Below are 21,634 nucleotides of genomic sequence, written 5' to 3' on the forward strand. Positions count from 1 at the left end.
TGGACGTCAACTGTTAGCAATACCAGCCTACATTTAATAAACCTGTTTAGAACGTCTGATGGCTTATGACTGCAATTATTTCAAGCTAAATACAACACTAATAACAGGGTTGGAGCCCTGTTATTACAAGACGCCAGGATAATACTTGCGGAGGAAGTTTACCCATTTTTATCTCGCAAAAACTAAGCGTAAAGTAGTCTGGCTGACTGCTAAGTTGAAATTTTCCATCACCCTCGGAGGAGAAAAAAAATCGGCAGTGAAAAAAACGTTGAAGGAAGGATGGCGATTTTCCACCCACACTACTTGTACCTCGTCGCGCCTGATGCTGATGTACTGAAACCAGTGAAAGTATCCCATCCGATGACCCTACAGTTCTATAGTGCCTCTAAGTATGAAGAAACATCAAACATGGTAGTGATTCGACACCGAGTGATCCTACAATTCTTTCTACTGAAGTTGTGAAATAAAAAGTGAATGTGCGCGAATCTTAATCATGGATATTCATGAATTGCTACGATTCAAGTGCGCGAAAGAGAGAAAAAAAAAAGATATATTTTTTCTTAAGAACGCATAGTTTTGCGTGTCCTTTTCATCATAATGTGATCCTGATAAGCTGTGCCGGAATTGTCCGGAGTCTTGTCCATTCCCCTCCCGTAGGGAGCTTGGACGTGACTGTTATCGATACCTGACTACATTTAATAAACCTGTTTAGAACGTATGATGGCTTATGACTGCAATTATTTCAAGCTAAATACAACACTAATAACAGGGTTGGAGCCCTGTTATTACATATATATATATATATATATATAAGCTTTTAGAAATCTAAGATTTAAAACATTTATAATGGAAGACATCAAGTCTTGGTAATTTTGAATAGTTTAAAAATATCTTTGAGCGCTGTGAGACTTTTCTAGAAGATTTTGCTAAAAATAACCAACTTACATTTAGGAATAACAATGTAATCAGAACAAAAGATTGATAAAATGCTCATTAATTTACAGAGATGGATAACTCAAATCCATGGCCAAATTTTCAGACCATAGAAAATGTTTCAGGTACTTTATTCTTCGAGTGTCTTAGGAAAATCCCCACAACCAATTCATTCAGGAAACTTGAGACTCCTTAAAGAAAGAAGACAAAATTTATTTTGTCTATAGTATGTTAATTTGCACTTTTGAATTTATTCATAACAAGGGAAATATGATTTGAGTCATGATTTAAACTTTTATTTAAATTAAAAAATAAAATTATCTCATTTAACCCTTTCCCTCTCGCTCCCGTCAAAATCACAATATGAGCTTTTGTATACTATTACTCGTGCCCGTGATGTTTTCGGGCTAGAGTGTTCAAAAGAAATGCATCAAAAAGGTTTCAATATATCCCTCTCATATCTTTTTTATTTCTTATTTTACACACTAGATGGCTGCACCTGATTATCTTTACTGTAACTAGTGACAGTTTATTTTAAACTAGATGTCAACACTATCCAAATATATGTAGTTATGATATGTATTTTGCAATCTTAGTTCAGCTACTTACTACTTATGCTCTTTGTGAATATACGTGTTTTGTGTTCTATGATAAAATATTTTTTTAATATTGTGTACATTATGGAGTCAAGAGTTACACGGATATATGGAAAATGTATGGAATTAAAAGATAAAAAGAAATTCCAAGATAAAAAAGAAGATAAAAAGATAAAAAGTCCAAGATAAAAAGAAATTCCGAGAATAAAAAAATGACTACACATGTTGTACATGCACCTTTTTCATTGTAATATTCTTTAATAAAAAATATGAACTTTTATGATGGTTTTCTCGAAAGTAACAAGATCTTAAAGGAACAGGAGCGTTAAGCTAAATTAGTGGCACGAATATTTCACTTTTTTTCATAACTTTACTGTATTTTATTTTATAACCATCGTTGAAACAGCCGACCCAATTTTGGGTTTACGACTACTAATGTTCAACTCCGTAGCCTTGTAATTTTGAAGCACTCCAGAAGACGAGGGAACTCCTTGTTCAGTACCCCAGAGGTAAGATTTGTTATGGGAACATGGAGGACTTTGTGACTTGACAAATTTAACGTACATCAGTCACCACTTACTATACGGGAGTCATCGGCCGGGGGGGGTGTCGAACCCACGACTTCTTGGACATGGGCCCAGTGCCTTACCAACCAGGCTATCCCTGCCCATCTTAACTGTATTTGTCATAATATGTACTTAAAACGAAAAACACATATTATTAGATCTTATAATATATATGAATGAGCAGCGGTGGCTCAGGAGATAGCGCGTTCATCTCTCAATCTGATGACCTAAGTTCGAATCCAAGCGACGGCTGTTTGATACGTATTCTGCTCTCGGTTCGCACCGACCACTGTACTAACGTAAAATATTCTCAGTGATGGACAGATCATGGGTCAGAATCTCCCTGTTATAGGGCTATCCGTGAGAGGTTTTCGTGATTTTCCTCTCCGTGTAACGCAAATGCGGGTTAGTTCTACCAAACAGTCCTTTATTAAAGCTAAATTTTCCCAGTGCTTGATCCAGGTGTCGTCTGGATTTGGTTCAAAATTACAACGTTTCGGAGTTGAACATTGATAGTCGCAAACTGAGATTATAAAATTTNAAAAAAAAAAAAAAAAAAAAAAAAAAAAAAAAAAAAAAAAAAAATCACATGACAGTAAAAGATTAAAGATCTAAAATAGAAAATATCGGTAAAACTTTTTCATTTAAAACTAAATAAAAATTAGAGAATTTTTGAAGGTAACTTCATGCAGCACTATATATTTACTAAGCATAACTTTATTTGAATTCTTTAAAAATATGCTTTTTAAAAGAACGAGAAACTTTTTTTTCTTCTCGTTATTGACGTATTTTTAACAACATGCTAAAATGGTTGTACAAAACAGAATCATTTATCACATTTTCTCCCGAATTTGCGAGGGGGTTCTTTTGTAAATATGTTTATTAAAAGTTAAACTCATCAATTATTCAAGTTATAGCCAAACGATTTTACATTTAACGATACGGTATAGTAATCCCCCAATTCATTAATCTTCCGCTAAGGGAAAATTTAAAAATAAAACTTCTAAAATAAGCAACAAATCCGGGTCTTGCTAATTATTTTCTGCACACCAATAATCAATTATTTCATTGGTTAATATTTAACCCTTGACTAAGCTCATTTTCACAACAGGCATACTGGACTCTACTGCGCAGGCGCCCGCATATGAAGCCCTCCCAACATCCCTTTGACACATCTGTCCCACAAGTATCCAGGTCTTGCACAGCACAACACGCGGAAGAAAAGAGTTCCAGGCGCGCGGAAGGTAGACGTAGTGACGAAATCGATTACGTTTTGAGATCTTCTTTATCGTCTTTGTTTTCTTATATTTCATTTTTAACGCACATATGTAAATAATATAAACACTAATAATTAAAGCATGTCACAATTTTTTTAATGTTCCGTCACTTTTCAAACTGAAAGTTAAAGAAATTAACATTTTAAAACACCAGTTTAACGGTAAGTTATTGTTTATGAAATTTGATATTGTATTATTAGCAAAATTTATTAGTTTTAATTTATGGAAGCATGTGTTTCACTTTTATGCAAGTGTGCTTAAATTTTATTTTGAACTCATTTGTATAATTGCAATTTTTTGCAAGAAATTGACAAGAATAAGAAATACTACAAATATAATAATGTAAAATTTGAAATATGAACAATGAGCTTTGTATTTTCTCTTTATAAAATTATTTTTAAAGTGATTAGAAGAACGGGAAAAAGTAATAATTATTTTTAGTATAATACTTTAAATAATGTTAAATGTAAAAAAAAACTGTTTTTATATAATTAAAATTGACACTTCCAAAAACTAAAATTAAAAGCATATCTATTTTAAAAGTGTACAATTTTTTTTATTAATAAATAAAACTTTTTTTAAAAAAATTATTCTTTAAAATGAACGAACAAGGTTTTAGAATATTCATAATATTCTAATATAAATGTAGCATTTAAAATAATTCACAGTATTAATAAATTTTGAATAAAAAACTAATGTGGCTTTTTTTAAAAAAAAATGATATTTAAAATATGATTCATGATGCAATTTATTTTAACAGAACTTAATTTTATTAGAAAAAAATTAAACAAATAAATAAAATAAATTCGGACAGCTTTTTGAAAGTTTAGATACAATGTGAAGTTTTTATTTATAGTATACATCTTCTGAAATGTTAAAAGAAAACATTTTATGTACAAATTAGTAACTTTAAATTAACTAGATGTGTAAAAATAATATACAAATTAATAGTATTTTTTCATTTTTTTTCAATGTAATTATTTATTCAATTTTTAAATTAATAATTGCTTGGTACAATCATATACAAAGAGTCGAGTACATACTTTTTTCAAAAAAGGAAAATCAATAATATAATTTCGTCAACAATTATCTTACATGGGTAAATATACTGGTAAAATTACCGTACAGTATGGTAATGACATTTCAAATAAATAAATAAAAAAAAACTATAATTTTGTTTGATAAAACCAAAATACATTGTAATTAAACCATTTATTTGGTAATTTTTCCATTCATATGGTAACGACTTACTGGAAACTTTCAAAACTATAGTTCTTATTTCTTCACATTTATAGTAAAGAAGAAAAAAATGAAAAGTAAATATTACCGAATAAATTAATTGTATGCCATGATTTAAAGTATGATGATAAAATTACCAAATTTTACACCATTCAGCAAATTTTATCACAGATTATAAAGCCATATTTTATTGTTAATTTTACCAAAATCATTTCCAAAGTGCTTCGGTAAAAGTTACTGAGCTTTTTGGTGTGCCTATATAGTAAGAAAAACTGTAAATTTTACGATATTCTTTAGGCTTTACTTTTTTTTCAGCATATGTTAGTAACAGTATTTTTTATTATTCCGAGAAATATTATTAGAGCCCAAAAAATATTTCGAAGTTCTGAGTTTTGTTTTTACACAGAATCTATATTAACATATTTCGCGTGGAATTTTCTTTTTTGAAGTTTAATATACTTTGTTATTTGCTATGCGTAATGATGTTCCTCGAAATAATTAAAAATATGGTTATTTAGACCTAATAGGAAGTTATTCTCTAAAAACAAAATTTGAGAACATAAGAAAGAATTGAATAAACAATAATACTAGACTACATTTCCAATTTAGTATCTGTTTAAGTTATGCTAATTTATATTCACTTCAAGGTAAAAATTACTCCTAAATTAAATTTTTTTAATATTTTATGATCGTCGTTGAACCCAATTTTTGGGTTTACGTCTACTAATGTTCAACTCCGTAGTCTTGTCATTTTGAACCCAATCCAGAAGATAAGGGAACTCCTAGATCAAGTATTGGGATAAATTTGGTTTCGTGGAGGACTTTTTGATGTTTCTAACCCACATTTGCGTTACATGGAGAGGAAGATCACGAGAACCTTCCACGGTTAGCCTAACGGCAGAATATCTCTATCCCATTATCCATCTACCACTGAAGATATTTTACGTCAGTACTGCGGAATTCATATCAACCGGCCATCGCCGGGATTCGAACCCGGTTCACCTCATTGGAAGACGAACGCTCTATCCCCAGAGCCATCGCGACTCAATCAAATTGTTTTGGATAAAATCTTGATTTATTACAAAATTTTTATCAATATATAGTAAAAAAAGTATCAATTTCAGTAGTACTAGACTCTCAGATAGTCATTCATAATTAGAAAAATGTTTCACAGTGTAAGGGTTTAAAGAAATTTATTATCATTAAAAATATAAAACTTTGTATAAAAATATAAAACTTAGTATAAAAATATAAGTATAAAACTTAAAAATATAATCTCTATCTTACGCGCTGGGAGGTTAAAAAAAACTGTTTAATAACTTAAACGAACGGTAATTTTGTGAATTAAATCAAAGCATTAGCGTGCCCTTAAAATTTCTCTGATCGATTCAACAGGTTGTCCCTGAAATATTTTCCACTGCAACAATCCGACGTTCGTGAAGGGAAAAAAAACATTTTATAAGAAATCAATGCTAATTACGCAAAAATGAACTAAAAATAGTTTTTTTTCCTTCGGAAAATTATGTTTTTTGCATAATTTGCACCGATGCTTATTGTAATTAAACAATCATTAGTCTCAATCCATTTTCAGAAAATTCTTTTTTCGCTTTCCCTGAAAGGTTGCTGTCAGTCGTAACCTTTTACAAAAGAAATAACGCAAAATTCTACAAAAACTAATTCACCATTTTATTATTCTTTTTCATCCATTCTCCAAAAAAAACCAAAACAAATAGAAAAATCATATCTATAATATCAAGCTTTTAGCTCGCAACATCAGAAAATGCGTGTTATTACATCACGTGACCCTGACAGTTGCATTGCCGTTCAATTGGGGAAAAAAAACAACGTAAATGCTTTAAGATTGATTACACGAACAGAGACTTGACAACTATTTTACTTCTATTGCTAATAAACGCTAAAATAGAATTTCAAAAAACTGCTAAAAACAAATTTTATTTCAGAAAAAAAAAATTTTTTTGCGCAAATAGGTAGCTTACCGTGCAACGGGTGTCAAATATATAGGAACCTCACTTTCAAATTTTTTATCGCTTACTTTGATTTTTCAATTGCACGGCAGTACAAAATGGTTGCAAGTCGATTAATTACATAATATTATTGATAACTTTGCCTAAAATAGTACTCACAGGCACTTTTTTCCTCCTGCCATTATTATTTTTAGTGGGCTGGTGTTTGGATGTGGATGTGGATGTCAAAATTTATTACAGTGTGACTTTATTTCAAAATTAGCTTAATAGTAACGTTATTTTTTATTTTCTAAAAAAATTACGATTATTATTGTATTCAGAAAATATTTTTTAAGGATATTCCTTTATTTTTTGCATAGCTTTACAGTAAATGAAGACAAATTTTGCACAAAATAACACTCACTTCGCCAATCGTCAAGATTGCTATCAGTGTTCTTGACTTCTAACTTGAGTTCAACGCAGAATTAATTATTAAAAAAGATGAAATCGACTATTCAGCGTTAAATGTGAACGACTTCATATACTCAAATCATGCCGCTGCTGTGAAGTTTGCACCTAAAAAAAATATTCTAACGGCAAAATTTTGCAAATAGATATCCGGAATTTAATTAGATATCGAATAGAAATAAAATAGAAATCAGGATTCGAGGTAGCATTTTCAATAGTTCCTTATTTCACCTGTGGGATGCTTTTTCAAGAGAAAATCTCAGTGCTTTGTTTTACTTACAAAGATTATAGCATTAAAAATGTTTATTTCCATGTTACACATCTAGACAAACCTAATTGGAATATTTCCCTTTATAAACAACATGCCCATTGTATAAATTAAGAAAACCGGTTATGTTGTGTAAAAGCTTTATTACCAGTTAAAATAAATTTTAAAACTATCCAAAATGGCGAGAGAAAAAAAAAAGGTTCTGGTCAAAAGTTTAGATATGTAAAAAGAACAAGATATGCTGAGTGTTGAGAACCAGAAATAGAGGCTCACATATGTACCAGATAATTATTATTAACTTTATTTGACATTCTGCATGGAATGCGAGAGATTTTTCGATATTTTTTTTAAGAAAATGAAAAGAAAAAAAAATAAACTATTAAAATATACGTTTTGTTTTGGATACAAAATTCACGTCAGGTTGTAATACGATTTTTCTTCTTTTTCACGTTATTTCAAAACATTTTATGTTGTGTGATTCATAATGAAGTGAGCATAGCTTGGAGGCAACACAACACGACATTTATTGTTTCAACTTTGGTGCAAAATTAGTTTATGTTCCACGTGGCTTCGTACCTGTCTTTGTGTTAAGTTTCTGTGTAAATATAGAGTGAAAGGAGTTGAAAGCTTTGAGAAAGAATCTTTGTGAAAGAATTTAGAATGAGTCAATTAAGATGATTAATAATTGACGGGCTTGGCTTACTCAAAATAGAACGGAAAGAACAGTTGCTAACGTAAACAAATACCACTCTTCTGTAACCAATCAGGATCGAGATACCCACACTACGTCACTTGCAGGTATCCCATTTTTAATCCAAAACAAAGCGTATATTTTCCTTTTTTTTAAAAAGGCACCGAATAATATCACGTGTTCCGCGTAAAACGTCATATAGAGTTAATCAGGGTTCGAAAAAACTCAGAAATTTTACCCGTCCCTGAGGACGGCATGTCCAACAATGTACCCGTCCTCATTTGAAACTAACCCGTAGCTTCTAAATAAATAAAAACATAATTTTGTCTTATTTATTACAAACATTTATTACATAAATTGCACAATGAATTAGTAGTAACTAGGATTACAAATACTAGGATTACATTATATAGTAATAAGAGAAATACTAGGTTACTATTAGTAACCTAGTATTTATTTTATGAAATAATTTAAATGACAAAAGCCAAGTTATCTGGAATGTCAATTTATCCGAGGGTAATGCGTTTTTTTAAATGAATCAAATATGACGTTTGCCAGTTCCACAATCAAGCCAATGATTTACTGAGGTTTCTGCGCAGAAATTTGAAAGGGGATTTGCATTTAGGTAGATGTTCATAATTGCGTTTAACGCTTCTTAAAGACCAGTACGTAATGTGTTTTTTTTGTAAGTTCATTGCTGAAAAGCCCGTTTCAACCGCTACAGTACTCCCAGATAGAAAAAACATCAATTCCACCATACGCAGTATGTTGCTGTATTTCTAGATTAAAGAGTCATTTTAGAATTGAGGCGCTAGACTCTTGTTAGATAACAAAAATTGAAAATGCATCCCGAACATTAACGGGAAAATGGCTGTCCGCGCGGATGTCGGATTCGATAAATTCGTTATTGTCTCCAGGGAATTTTTGACCCCGAGGACGGGCGGTTTTTCGAGCCCTGGAGTTAATCCTCCTTGCCTGGTACTCATGAGAACCTCAATGTTTGAGTTATCAACGTAACCTTTTGCTTACGGTGTACCAGTTATACCATTACATGTGGTCCACATGTTGTACCAGCCGTAAGCAAAGGTTAACACGTTGAATGTCATAAGGCGCATAATTATCAAAAATAAAAGATAATTTTTTTAATATCCTAGACATTATTAAAACACTAAACGAAAAAATAAACTTTATTAAACCTTTACAAAAGGAAGTCCCAGAATTTGATAAATCTTTTTAGAAGTTCCGAAAGTTTGTTTCATTTTCAAATTGGTATGAATGAAAATAACAAAGAGAAACGCTTATAATTAGCAATTTCCTGTCATTCGAAGCATTAATAATCAAGTTTCCTGTTTGCGGAAAATAAGAAAGAAATCCAATTAATTGCTGATTAACTTAGAAGAATTATCATAAGGCTCAAAGGTTTCCATAGCAAGATAAAATACATAGTGTTAAAAAAAATAGTGATTCCTGTAAGGTAAATTATTTTTGAAAAGGGCATCCGAGTTTTCTACAAAAAAGTGTTTCTTCGTACTTAATTTGTTCTGTAAATTTTGATTTTATTGACAGTAATCAAATGTATTGCTACTTTAATTTTCAATCAGCATTTAAGTTTTTGCTTTTCTTCCCACTTCCATTGTATTCAGAGTCAATCTGCTATACTGAACTATGAAATAAGTTAGAGATTATTGTTTAAATGATCAAAAATTAAAGATAATAAAATCAAACATATGATCAACATAACCCACATTAGTTTAGTACACTTTTTGAACGTTAAAGTAAACGCATGAAAACTAACATCATCGTGTCTCTGAGTACCAAAAACAATTTTTTATAAGAACGACATTCCAAAGTTTCCGAATGCATATTGCACATATGTTATTGGATATTTATATGAATTTCAACTTACATTCATATCACTAAGTTCTGAAATCTGCTATTATTTTACATTTTATAACAGAACCGTCGGTGAACAGCCGACCCAATTTTGGGTTTACGACTACCAATGTTCAACTCCGTAGCTGTGTAATTTTTATTCCAATCCAGAAGACAAAGGAACTCCTGGATCAGGTATTGGGAGAAATTTACCTTAGTGGAGGACTTTTTGATGGAACTTACACGTGTTTGCGTTACATAGAGAGAAAAACGGTTAGTGTGACTGCAAGGGGACTCTAACCCATGATCCGTTTACCACTGAGGATATTTTTATGTCAGCACTGTGGTCGGTGCAATCCGGGATCGGAATTCATATCTACCAGCCATCGCTGGGATTCGAACTCAGTTCACCTCACTGGACGGCGGATGCTCTGTCCCCTGGGGTTCACGACTACTTATGTCCGACTCCGTAGACTTGTAAATCTGCTACTACTACGAAATGGACAAAAAATAAATCACCCCGACAGAAATCATGAAAAGCATTTTATACCGTATAACTCCACCTCTAAGCTTAATAACCGCCTGGATTCGATTAGGAAGGGAATCAACAAGTAAGTAGATCAACAAGTTTCCAAACTAACCACTCTCTGAAGGAATCATCACGCAAATCTCTCAAATGGACAACTAATTAAATTTTAATTGAGTAACGTAGCTAAGTTGACTGTTAGCCGAGCTTAAAGCTAAATATTTTCCTCACAAAAGTCACTTCTTCGCTCTGAATGTGAACGAAACCCGGTTCTGAAACGTGTGAAGAGGCTTTTCCCTTCCACGTGAATACACGAAACAAAGCTCATTATGTCCGATTGAACTTATTCGAATATCGCCTTACTTATGAGGCAAACATAAACAATAAACCAAAACAGTTAAGATATGTTCCCCAATATTTCTATGTTGTTCAAGTGCGGCGATTTTGCTGAGCAATCGATATGTAATAAGATAAGTTAAATGCAGTAAACGTACTCTACTTCTCTCCTGTTAAGATTTTGAAAATGGCGCAAAAACAGGACACTTATCCTGAAAATACGAACTGAACATTAAACACTTAATCAACTGAAATGTTAAAATAAAAAATACTGGTTCATATCAGTGATTACCTTAGTGAGCATGCCCAATACCCATAAAGAAACCTATTTACATAAACCTAATGCCTATTAACCAAAACATTACCTTAACCAAAAATTTTTGGCCGGTGATCGTATGTATTAAAACAAAGCGTATATTTGAAAATTTCGCAGTTTTGTTCTGTCAGTGTTTTATTTTGTAAATTACAAATTAGCAGCTGTTGTAAGCTGTTTAGAGATTTTTAAGAAGGTCTTTTGAATGGAAATTATTCATTTACTACAAAAACTAAGCTAGTACTTCCCCCATCACCTGCTCCGATTTTTATAAAACTTGGTGCACAGTTTCCAAGATATACCAAAATTAGTTAGTTCTACAACGTTTCATATTCAAATGCTTAAAATTGCAATAGTAAAGGACTTCACCTAAATTATCTAAATTAAGTTATTATCTAAATTACGTTAATTAAGTTAGTGCGCTAAATTTTACTAATGTCTCCCAAATAATTCACGAAGTTATTTAATAAGCTAATGATGTCGTATAGATATCCCATTACAAATTGGTGAGTGCAAAGTAACCGGTAGGGTTTATTCCAACAATTCAGAGAAAAAGGTAAAAAAAAAAGTCGAAGCGAAAGAGACTTCAGCGGAAGTTTCAGGGGAAAGGGAACATAAAATCTCTATTTTATTTTATTTTATTTTATTACCGTAGTTGAACAGCGTACCCAATTTTGAGTTTCCGACTACTAATGTACATCATCCGTAGCCTTGTAATTTTGAACTCAATCCAGAAGATAAGAGTAGTCCTGGATCAAGTATAGGAAGAAATTTGCCTTCGTAGAGGACTTGTTTGATGAAACTGACCTGCATTTGCGTTACATGGAGAAGAAAGCCACAAAAACCTCGCTTGGTAAACTCTTCGGTCAAGGGACTCTAACTCATCATCCGTCTACCACTGAATATTATTTTCTGTAAGCACTGTGGTCCGTGCAAGCCGAGAGCAGAATTCGTATCTACCAGCCATCGCTGGAATTCGAACTAGGTTACTTTATTGGAAGGCGAGTGCCCTATCTTCTGAGTCACCACGGTTCTGTATTTGGCATATTTTAAGTAAGATTTGAATAGAAATCTAACTTATATAAAGAATTTTCTATCGTAGTGAAATAAAAGAATTGAAATGGTATGGGATTTTCACCAGAAGAAATGCACTTATATTTTGCTCTCTATAACTTTCCCCATCTGTGAAAAAGTGAACTCTTCTGCTAAGCTTTCCTGTCACCTTGTCGTAATTGAATAAAAATAATTTCAGTTTTCTTTTTAATTGAATTATTTTTGAGTAATTGAAATAACGTCGCAGAACTGATGCTAATTTTTAAAATGTAATACCTTTTGTTTGAATAAATAGCTTATTTTCTTAAATATGGATTGAATACTGCAAGTCGTAATTTATCAAATAGCAAACTTCCTGGGGCAGTACATTAATTTTTTCTTAGACGTGATTTTGTGATTTTTTTTTACTATGCTAGTTTTAAAAATAATTATTTTTTACAAAATATTTTTGTTCGGTTTTTGATCCGTGTGTTTTAATTTAGCAATGAAGGCATACAATTAGAAATGGATCCTTACAAAATCCGTAAGCGAAGCTCCAATTAGCTTACATCACATTCGTGCTCCCAATATCGGTGGTATCTTTTTCTTATAAGAAAAAAATAACCTTATAAGTTAAAAATAACCTCGTTTGGAATATTTTTATACAAACAACTTGCATTTTTTAAAAATAATTTTTAAATTTTCAAAATAGTTCCAAGGAAAATTATTGAACACTGTTTAGAATAATATTCAAGTGTAAAATGCACAACACGTCAACAACAAAAAGATAAAAAAAATTAAAAAAAAAAAATCAAAAACGAACAAAATTTACATGATTCTGAAGTTTTTCAAATTTTTTCTACTTTTCTCAAATAATTCTTCTGGTTTTATTCTAATGCTGTCAATGCGATTTCACATTTTTTTTCTCGAAATATATTCTAAGAACAGGGAAAGAACAAAATCAGACATTAATTTAATAAATGCCAACAATCCGCTTACATTTAAGTTCAACTAGAGACAATTAAGTAGTTATTTCCTCGCACATTCTTGAAAGTATAGAAATAAAAAAGTATTTCCGTAATTAACACTTAACGGATTTCGTGTCCAAGAGTCGGAAACGTAATTGAAATTCCGTGAATACTTAAGCCCTAGTTTTGTCACCCAGGTAACCGAATAAACGTGATATCCCGAATTAAATAATTCATGTCATAGTTAAATCGGAATGCATTAATCAAATGTCAGATTGCGTTCCTTAAGTGTTCTTTCAACTTTCCAAAAGTTTTCCTGGCATTTTATATTTTTTTTCATTTTATTTTTTTTCTTCTAAAGTTTTTTATTTATTTTATTGTTTATATTTTCAGTTTTCAAAATTTTCCAAATACAGCTTATTATTAGACTACATTTTTATGAACTTTTATGATATATTAAGGTGTATAGTGCCAGGTTATTACAAAAAATACGTGGATTTATAATGTTATTTTAATTTGATAGGTTAAAAAATACTTTCTAAAGTTTATTATAAACTGTGTGGCATTAATACTACCTTCATAGTCTTACTAATCTTATTTTAATTCATTTCTTTACAATGAAACATATCAGAAATTCGTAATAAAATCATTTTTAATAATATTTTTTTTTTTCTAATGCCCACCTGTGTTAAAATTTTTCCACCAATTCAGGCATTTACGGGTCAGGCATTGGTTCAGGCATTGGTCTCTTTTTCAGGGGCACCATATTAGGTGGGCCAACGTTGCTCCCACAGTAAGGACGGGTAGTACAGAGAAGGAAAGAACATCCATGCCTTGCCCGAGATTCGAACCCAGAACCTTTCTAATGCAAGAGCAGTTCCCTAACCCCTACACAGACCGGTTGACTTAATGATAAAAGTAGCATAGTTCATTAATTAAAATGAAAATAAAAATTTTGTTTTATGAAAAAGCACTTTGCAAATTTGCCGGTTATAATTGCTGACAACATTTTAATAATTCGGCTCATTGTAAATAGTCGACATAATTTTTCATCGCGCTATGCTAATTGAAAAAGTCTCAGTATTTTCTAATAAATCTATTCCTTTTCATGATTATTGCAATGAGCCTACATATCTTTAAGCTAATTAGAAAATGTATAATTTTTTTATCCAATAAGCCTATTCTATTTTAATCAGTTTGCAATAAGCTCAGATCTATGAATACTTGTTCCAAATAACCTTAAAAACGATTTTTTTCGTTTTGCAAAAATTTAAAAAAACTGAAAAATAATAATCATATTTTTATTCATATTTCCGACCCAAATAATTTCCACATGTGTAAAACTAGCATAACAGGGTACATGAAATATTGTCTATATATAAAACAGAACTCAATAACTCTTGTAGCAGGGGAACTGAGTTAGAGATTTATTAGAACAGTCTCGCTGCCCAAATGAATACAAATAGTTTCACTGGGACCCACGAATATCTAACCGTTCAACAGATTTTTTAAAAAAAATTAAAATTTATCATCGTTGCGAACTTAAGAAAATATTATAATTTTTTTTAAAAAAAACCATAGGTGATTCTGTAAGAAACCGCGTTAATGGCTTGTTGATATATGTGCTGATTTTTTTAAGAATGTGTTATGTTCTATTATATGTTTGTAGTGTTAACAAAAAATATGCTTATTGATTGAAGAAATGTTTATTTCCAGGATAATAGTAAAAAGGTTTCGCAGTTTACCTTACTATTTAACGGAAATACTGTCAATTTTACTCATTTTTTCGAAGCTTGAATTTTCCGAGGAAGTGACGTTTTTCCGAAGCACGTTTTAATTTTGCCTTCTTAAGTCAGTATCATAAGGTCAAAAAGTTGAATAGTATGATTCGAACTTTTGATAACGTATTAGGTGTTCAACGATAAAATATAACAAAATATCTTTATGAACGTAGAAATTTGAAAGAAAGGAAAACTATAATAACATATACTAGGGGTGGCCAAGCTCCTTGATAGTCGAGCCATTTTTTAAAATTTGAAATTTTTAGCGAGCCGCAATTAAATACGTATTTAAAAGGTATGCAAAAAAGGTATTAAAAATTTTTTTTACATAATTATTTATTGAAAACATATAAGTAAAAGTACAAAATATGTGTACTGAATTTAAATATTAAAAATTAAACACATTTATTTTACTGCTCTTGATAATTCTTTAAAATTTGGTGAATGATTGGTGACAGCACTTCTCAATAATTCTTTGAAATGCTGGTTAGTTAATACTGATCGGTGCTTGGATTTCACGAATTTAAAGTGGAATAAAAGGATTTACATAAGTACGTTATTCCGAATATTTAAATAATTCGACAAGCAGCCTTTTTTAATTCAGGATATACTTCGATTATGGTACAAATTTCTATAATTCAGTAATCGACGTCGACTTATATTTTAATTGTAGAGCTTGATCTTCTTACATCTCTATTAATTCTAATTCTCCAGATGCTTTTTGCGTCATTGGAAATGGAAAACTCACCTTGAATTGAACAACGTTGCACTTAGTCTTTCATATTTGTTCTCAGTACTTTAAACAACATTTTGAAACACATACGGAACAATAATAATTTCTTGAAACATTATAGCACAGGAATGAAAAGGGAACTCGGGTACATTTATCGAGAGCCACAAATAATGCTTTAAAGAGCCGCATGTGGCTCGCGAGCCGAAGGATGGCCACCCCTGACATATACTTTTGCTCATTTCAAAAGAATGGTTTGAGCTGTTGAAAGCGGAAGCTAACGTTATAGCTTTAAATCTACTTTTATGGGTATATTGTAGATAAGTTAAACATCGAATATACACTATCCTACAATAATGGAAGAGACACTTTTAGTTTTTGACATTTTTTTTTTTTTAGATTTCCCAAAAATACTTCAAGGATTATTTTGTAACTTAAGAAGTGTTTAAATCATGCGATATTTCATGCGTAGCAATGAGGTTTAAAGCTTTCAAAGATTTAAGAGACTGACAATAAATTACGAATTAGTAATACATAATCAAAAAATCAAAATATAATTTAATTTTATAACTGAAGCTGAATTGTATAAATATACACTAATTCTGTTACAATAATTTGGAAATTAAAGTTCATTATAATAAATTAAGCATTATTTGTGAAAAATAAGTAAAAAATTGCGTTATAAATTTGAATTCGCTAAATGATAATTAAAGCTAGATTGCATAAATCCTCACTGATTCTTTTACAATAATCTGTAAGTTAAAGTTAATAACTCAAATACCAGATCAAAGGAAGTTTAAACATTTTAAAATGTTAATCACTGAACTAAATACAGTCTCTAGAATTAAATTTCATTTATTTTGGTGCAGTACGCGGAACGGAAATAAACTTAGTTGCCACAAGATTCTTATTTGCGATTTTCTAACTGGTTATTTAATTCTGAACTAACCCATTCGTAATTTAATTGCTAATAGAAACTGGCTTTTCGAAACTAAAGGAGAAATGTGGCTTTCACTGAAACAAAAATACCATTTACAAGTATTTAAGGTTAAATCGGAGCTGGAAAGAAGCATTTTTAACTCCCTTGAGTTCTTTAAAAGATCTTAACTTTTCCAATATATTCCTTAACTTTTCCAGTGTAATAATTTACTATTGGATTTGTTGGAAAAGAAAAAAATAAGAAAAATTTAAAAATAAACTGTTTTGTGGTTTAAATGATTTTTTAATACAAGATTAAAAGTATGTCTTTAACTTTAACATAAATGATGTTAAAAATTTCTGGGTATGGGCTGAGAGGTCTTTATTAAGTTTAAACATTGTTTTTCTATTGCTTAAAATATTAGGTAAATAAAGAGTAGATTCATACACAACTGTTAAAGAAAATTATAATGTATTTAATTGTATTTCTCTTTGAAATAAATATTCACCAATTGTTGAATAATTTTTCTTACATTACGATTTTTTTACATCTCTTACATTATGAGAAGAAAAAAAATCCAACTATTGGTGAATATTTTACTTTTATAAATGGCATGAAGTTTATCTTAACTACACTAGAAAGACTGAAAGGGCTTGTTTAACTCTTCCCAGACTGTATGTACAAGGATCAATTAGACATCCAAAATCTTAAGGCCATATCACACTTTTTTCAAATATTTAACCTTAAGAAAAGGACTTCATTTTTAGATAAATAATTTTAACTCTATCTTTAATTTCAAAAAATAAATCGATTAAATTATGAAAAAAGCAGATATAAAAAGTACCTACATATTTGTATATTTAAAGTTAAACGTGTGTTAATATTTTTTTATTAAAAAAATTACATTGAAAAAACCTGTTAGGTGCTTTAACGGGTAAAAAAATATTTTCAACTTCCTTCATAATTTATTCAAAACCTGCTTATTAATAATGTAAAGAATGCAACTGCATTTGAAAAATTGGTCCTTACAGTCTATGTTATTTAAATTTCCATCTAATCTAATTTCATTAAATATTACTTTTTNTTCGTAAGCGTCATGCTTTACTCCAAAGTGTCCTTCTCTTATCCTTTTTTTTTCTTTACCAAACTGTAAATGATCAAACTTGAAATTGCTGAGGAAGGATCCATTGCCGTCGATTAAATTAAATTTAATTACCACACGCGCTGAGTCTTTCGATGAAAATTTTTATCCGTCTATGTATAAAGCGCTAAATCGCCTAAAAAGAAAGAAATCACTCGTTTATCAATGATCAACTCTTTTCAACCGCATGGCAACCATAGTTCAACTGTTTCAGGTAGTAGTTGAACAGAAAGTTGAAGTTGAGGTTGAGTTGGACGAATTTCCTTAAGTGTGATATGGCCTTTAGCATACAGTCATGATCAATTTATTAAAAACATAATATAGACTTGATCATCTAAATTCCATGGTACTGTAATCCATTCGGTTAGCAAAAATACTATTTAATTAAACAGAACACTAGCTTTTCCATTATATGTATATGTTACCGGCAAAGTATGAAACGCCGGCATTGTATCGAATGACTAGGCATTGTATAGAATGCCTAGGCATTGTATAGAATGCCTGACGTTTTCAGGTAAAGTATGAAATGTGAGAAGTATTACATACTCTGCCTAGGCATTGTATAGAATGCCTAGGCATTCTATACAATGCCGGATGCTATTTAGGCAAAGTATGAAATAAACGTCCTGATGAGGTTATTATGTAAATGATGTGCATGTTACTGTGAATGAGCGAAATCTGTGATTGTTGACTTTCACCGGTGAATGTTGACAATCGCTTAGTCGCTTTGGTGAATGTCTGAAATATTTATTACATCCGATTTCATATTAATTTATTCGTGGATATAATTACATTTTTTCGATATTTTAATACTTACTGACGATAGATTAGAAGAAACATCAATGTTTGGCCGGCCAATGGCACTTGATCTTAAAAAACATCAGTGTAGGGTATACCGGGCAAATGTATACCGGGCAATGGCACTTAACTAGACCTAGTATGACTAGGCCTTTGGTAAATGTCCGAAATATATACTAGGTCTAGTTGAGTGCCACTGCCCGATATACCCTACACTGATGTTTTTTTAAGGTCGAGTGTCACTGCCCGGTATACATTTGTTCGGTATACCTTACACGAATGTTTTTTTAAGGTTCAGTGCAATTGCCCGGTATACATTTGCCCGTTTTACCCTACACTGAGGGTTTTTTAAAGGTTCAGTGCCACTGCCCTGTATAGATTTGCCCGGTATACCCTACACTGATATTTTTTTAAGATCAAGTGCCCTTGCCCGGTATATATTTGCCCGATACTCCAAACACTCATGTTTCTTCTAATCTATCGTCAGTAAGTATTAAAATATCGAATAAATGTAATCTATCGTCAATAAGTATTAAAATAACGAATAAATGTAATTATATCAACGAATAAAGTAATATAAAATCGGATGACGTTTCAAATTCGTCATTTTTGAATGACATTTTGACGAATCGGAGATGTATTTTATACTTTGCCGGTTTCTCATTTGGCATTCTATAGAATGCCTAGTTAATGTGTGAAATATAAATAATTTCATACTTTGCCGGCTGATTTTAGGTATTCTATACAATGCCTAGTCATTCTATACAATGCCGGATTTCATACTTTGCCGGTGTATACATTAGTTTCTTAGATAATCGAGTTTCGTTTTCTCTAAAAATAATAATTCTGTGTTGAAATACACTTGTTTTTTAATAAAACTGGGCTATCTACTAAAGGATACCTAATATCTAAAGCTATCTTGGTTTGAAAGATAAGTACCAAAATACCTAAGGGATCACTTTGGCCCTCCCGTTATTCTTGTCATATGATTCTATTTATTCGTTTCTATAAGACTAACATGAATGTTTATATAAGCTCTTAAAATTTATCAAATTATGGGTAAGTCAGAAATACTGACATGTACAATAAGTTATTTTTCGAATTATAGAGCAACAAAAAAAAAAACGAAAGATGTAAAATTGGCCGCATCTGTCTTTCTAGTGTTAATAGTTTTTTTAGACGCTACGAGATTATAATACGTTTTCAAGGATACACGTTCCTGCGCACAAAACAACGCTTTAATTGTTTTCAGTATTGTTTGCAAGTGATGTTTTCACTTTTAATAGCATCCCTTTTAAGAGTTCACATAGAAAAATTATTTGTTTGAGTATTTTTATCGAAAATATAGTGTTAAAATGAATTGTTTGACTACTTCCTCTCTTCAGACATAGGTTTCTACATATTTTTATAAATAAAATAGCTTAAAATTTTTGAAAAACAATAGCTTTTTTATGGGATTGAGTGAAAAAGTAATAAACAAAATATTGGCTGTAACCCTGTTTAAATATAGTTTCTCTTAATTCTACAAGTATTACGTTCATTTTAAATTAAGTTTATCTTAAAATGCGCAAACAAAAATTACCTGTAAAACTTTCATAGAAAGCAGATGGTGGTTTATTTGGATTTATTATTGTTATTCGGAAGCATTTGATTTCGTTAATTTATTTTTGTAACTGAAAACGCAATGTTCGTATTTTTCCGTTGAGAATTATTTTATATTTATTTATTAATTAATTTATTCATTATTTATTTATTTATATTTTAGTTCAAAAGGTTTTTTTAGTTTTAACATCTTTATCATTCTTTTACTATTCCATTTCATTATTTTTCTATTTCATTTCACAATTCAATAATAAAATTATTGCGCAACTTAAATCTTTTAATTTGAAATGTTTGGGATAGCTCTATTATTTTAATCTGCTAAAATTGAATCCCCATGCAACTTAATAGAAATGGCTCTCTTATTATTAAGCTCGGACTGGATGAAATTTTTTTTGCAATATTTCATGAAATTAATTTATTACTTTTTCGAAAACTATTTAAATAAATGTCTTCTTTTTAATGCAATTTTTTTTAACTCTATGCACTTTCTTTTCATCTAGGGGGTTAATTTAAATATTTGAAACAACCTATACATTTCCTACCGTTTGTTTAATTTAGTTAGAAATAATTTGAAAGCAAATCTTGTGTTGAATCTATAAAGAAACTGCTCCATGACAAAAGCGTGATGTGTAGTTAGTTATGCTCTATGAAATTGCATGACATAAAACTCTAAACAAACACGCTATTCTAAAGACTTGATTTTTTTTAAATTTATTTTCATTTTCTTTCTACACTATGAAGCACGGTAATTCACTCTTTTGTTTAACTACATTTACGTCAAGTTAAACTGATGGAATTTAAATTATATTCGTTGGATCTTTGCAAATTTAAAATAAACTAAATAAAACCCTAAATGTCATTAAAACAAGATTAATCTTATTTTCAGGATTTTTTTTCTCCACTATTATTTTCTCACTTTCACCAACTGATTATTTTCAAGTTCTTTTAAAAATTAATTAAATTCCTTTAATTGCATTTATTTAATAAAGCAATTATTAAAACAAATAAAAAAATACATTGCGCATGCTTTGCAAATATTAAAAACAATTGTGATAAATTAAAAAAGAGTAGTCATGGGTAATTATTTGAGTAAATTTAGCTCTATTCAGGTATGTTTAAACAAATTTAAAAATGAAATCTTTAAGCTTTGTAAAGTTAAAAAATTCGGAATGCAAACATTATCGAATGAGGTGTCTTGGATTAAATTTTTTTTCTTAGCTGCTATCAATAAAAGAAGATTAAAAACATAGGTTATTTTGCTTTGTGTTGCTATCTCCACTATAAGGAAGAAAAAATAGTCTGTTTGTATGCTGTTAGTGTGATCAGCAGTTTTGTTGTGGATGACTACACTTTTCTATTTTAAAATCTATTTTACTGTTTTTCACTTTTCTGATAATGTATAATTAAAATAATTTTTTTATAAAAGCTAGATAATAATTAGGCTTTTATTAATTCATAGACTTATTAGTTAATATTAGACTTTCAAATATCAACTTACGATTTGACCATGAAAGTTACGTATGTAGATTTTTGGCATGAAAGTTATGTATGCATTGATTAGCATGAAAGTTATGTTTGTAGAAAATTGGTCATGGGTAAGTTATTTCCAGTGTT

At 30.4% G+C, this 21,634-nt stretch overlaps 1 long non-coding RNA gene across 1 annotated transcript in view; it reads left to right on the forward strand.

Moving 5' to 3' along the window:
* The first annotated feature begins 3,056 nt into the window (after window positions 1-3,056).
* LOC139425126 (uncharacterized) overlaps window positions 3,057-21,634 on the forward strand; it is a 61,402-nt gene continuing 42,824 nt past the window's right edge. Inside the window, exon 1 of the long non-coding RNA XR_011636355.1 lies at window positions 3,057-3,533. This is a non-coding gene — a long non-coding RNA (uncharacterized lncRNA). The remainder of the gene's footprint in view (window positions 3,534-21,634) is intronic.

Source organism: Parasteatoda tepidariorum, chromosome 3, assembly GCF_043381705.1.
Source record: "Parasteatoda tepidariorum isolate YZ-2023 chromosome 3, CAS_Ptep_4.0, whole genome shotgun sequence".
NCBI classification, from domain to species: Eukaryota; Metazoa; Arthropoda; class Arachnida; order Araneae; family Theridiidae; genus Parasteatoda; species Parasteatoda tepidariorum.